At 36.6% G+C, this 2,883-nt stretch overlaps 1 long non-coding RNA gene across 2 annotated transcripts; it reads right to left on the bottom strand.

The window, feature by feature from the left end:
* Positions 1–597: 597 nt before the first annotated feature.
* Positions 598–2,590, bottom strand: LOC132861312 (uncharacterized). Of its 2 annotated transcripts, XR_009649924.1 has the most exons (4): positions 2,488–2,590; positions 2,035–2,300; positions 1,381–1,555; positions 598–1,309 (listed from the first exon to the last, which is right to left on the bottom strand). It is a non-coding gene; the product is annotated as an uncharacterized LOC132861312 (long non-coding RNA). The 2 variants fall into 2 exon arrangements; XR_009649923.1 differs by having other exon boundaries at positions 1,381–2,300.
* Between the last annotated feature and the right edge of the window lie 293 nt (positions 2,591–2,883).

Genomic DNA, 2,883 nt, shown 5'->3' with positions numbered 1-2,883 from the left:
TGCCCTCTCTCACTTCTTCCATTCTGTCTTCATTTCAGCTTTTTCTGAACTGGATTTGACAGGCAACATTCGGATGATATTTAGCTGAAAGTCTGTTACTGTTGCTTACATGGGGTAGCAATTCTTTTTCATAGATAACAAAAATTACCACACAAACATGTAAATAAATCATATTTGTTCATTTTTCAGTACAAATTAAAACAGTTCATTTTTATTTCAGGTGTGTTTACATGCTGCAACAGTGGAGCTATTCGGGCTAGATAAGAGGAGTAGACTAAGATTATGGACATTTCAAGACAAAGTCCATAAATTTTATGTATATGTTTAGTTATCTAATTACACAAGTATATGTACAGTATATAAAATCAACAAAAATTTGAGATTTAGTTAAACAAACAGATACAAAGCACAAGTGAAAGCATAAGCCACAAACTGAATTACCTATAGTCTTTATTTATACCTATAAAGTGTTTTTAAGTAAATTTAATCACAAAACTACTTATTAAGTTGTTTATCTGGTAGATTTAGATAAACCACAAATAATATAAAATATTAGATATTAGGGATTTTACATTAAAAATATTTTTGCACTCCATATATGGTCAATTGTGGGTTTGTCTATATTTGAGTAAAAAAAGCTTACACTTGTGTGTCTGACCAGATAGATAGATAGATAGATAGATAGATAGATAGATAGATAGATAGATAGATAGATAGATCGATAGATAGATAGATAGATAGATAGATAGATAGATCGATAGATCGATCATCTTATTCATCCCTAAATACCCCCAAAGGGTTTATTGCATCGATCCAAACAGTAGTTTTTGTCTTCAGAACAAAATCATAAAAGATAAAGTTGCAGGTCTTTTTACCTAAGTGCTTTTACCCAAGTGACCTTCAAATAAAATATTTTGGGTTTAGTTTATATTAATATTTTAAAAATCTTTTGAGAAGATTTACCTCAAAACATACTGTATTTCTACTGTAGCTGCTTCAGGAGTAAAGAGTCACTTCTGTCATACATTCTGCAATTCACCAAAGATTTAAATATGGTTTGTTGTTTATCGTTGACTTGATAAACCTTTTGGGAGTTTGATCTTGTGTAGCCAAACCACTTTCATCCTCCTCTTTTCTGAAGTAATTAGTCCTCTGTGTCAGCAGAGAGCCATCTCTCAGTGAGCCAAACTCTTAGCCATATTTGTTCTTGTCATGCGTCATGAGCATGAGTGATTTGCGCTTAAACGTTTAACCCGGGTTCTGGCGTAAGCTTTATGCCAAAGGAGTGCTGGTGCTCCAAATGTGACATCTATGAGAACAAATAACATTAATTATTTAAGCATTTTTCAGGAAATTCTAATTGGAAAACTGATACTTTACCTGTACAGACCAAGCTAGTTCACATTTCTTATGAATCGAAATTTATTGATCTTCAGTGTCCTGGTCAGGATTGCAGAGGATCCTGAGATGATCCCAAGTATACTGCACAAGAAGTTGGAATACATTCTGAATGGGATTTGATGCCATGCCATGAGTCACAGTAATTTAAAGTAGCCTTTGGGAAGTGGGAGGAAATAGAAGAACCCAGTTAAAAACCATTACAGACAGGAGGAACATGCACAGGAACTCCAAACAGACTGTAACCCAAGCTCTGGCTTAAACCAGGAACCCTATTGCCTATTGTGTCACGCGGATTAATCCACATTAAAATCGATCTCTTTACTCTATTCTTGAAACAACTTGTCTACTGTGTTGCATTAGTACTGGTAATGCCAAAATTATTTCCATCCATTATCACATACTAATGTCAGCACTAAAGATATTTATTCATTGATTCATAACCACTTTATCCTGGTCAGGTTCACAGTGGATGAAAGAGCCTAGTATGGAAACAGTGTGAGAGAATTCACACTAAATGGGACACCGGTCCATCACCTAGGGGTGTGAAGCCAAAGAATATAAGATATTATATTACCTTTCTTAGTTCTACTGATAGGACTTGAGTGGCTAAGTGGCTAAAAATTGGCTCCTTACCTCAATAGCTGTGTGTGGCCTAGACCAGAACATGATGGAGGCTTATTTCAAGCTGGTCAGGTGGTAGGTTTGAAGGCTTGATACTGCGATGGGTAATCCCTGCCACACACACACACACACACACACACACACACGCACACACACATACACACACTTACATACACATGAACCTAGCTTACTTCTAAATCCTGGTATTATCCGCCCTCCATTTCCACTTTTCCAGTCAATCCTGCACCTGTACCTTACACACACACAACACATGCTCTCTGAAATGCACACACACACACACACATACACACATCGGCATGAGCACAAAAGAGCACAAAAAAAAATAAACAGACTTCAAACAAACCCAAATGAACAAACACAAATGACAAGCTTTTGCTTTATAGTGCAGACACACATATACACTCTATATGTACATAGATTCATACAGTAGTACATAGTACTCACCACACACACACACATATTTTCTGTTAGCAGAATCTCCATCAATCATACGCTAATATACATGTACACACAACCCGTTTAAAGTGTGCAGGAGGTGCTATGCAACACATCAGTGTGTGTTTGCCCAAGGCATACAAGTGTACATTACTGCTACAACAGGGTGAAAGGGACACACAGCAGGTGAGATGACCTGTTTTTCGGGTTCAGTCTCATTCTTTGACATAAGGTCTGGCCAAAAAAAATGCAGTTACACCATGACTGAACGTGTGACTACTTACCATCGCTACAGAAACTCTAGACACACACATCACTATGCCAGCTCCAAAGTAACACACTTTTTTAATTATTACACATAAATACCTTCACTTTTTCACAGTGAGATCAAAAGAATGTGGCTGT

The sequence above is a fragment of the Tachysurus vachellii genome, chromosome 18, assembly GCF_030014155.1.
Source record: "Tachysurus vachellii isolate PV-2020 chromosome 18, HZAU_Pvac_v1, whole genome shotgun sequence".
In the NCBI taxonomy this organism is placed as follows: Eukaryota; Metazoa; Chordata; class Actinopteri; order Siluriformes; family Bagridae; genus Tachysurus; species Tachysurus vachellii.
Note: the sequence above shows the minus strand (reverse complement) of the source record. Positions and strands in the feature narration are given on the sequence as shown.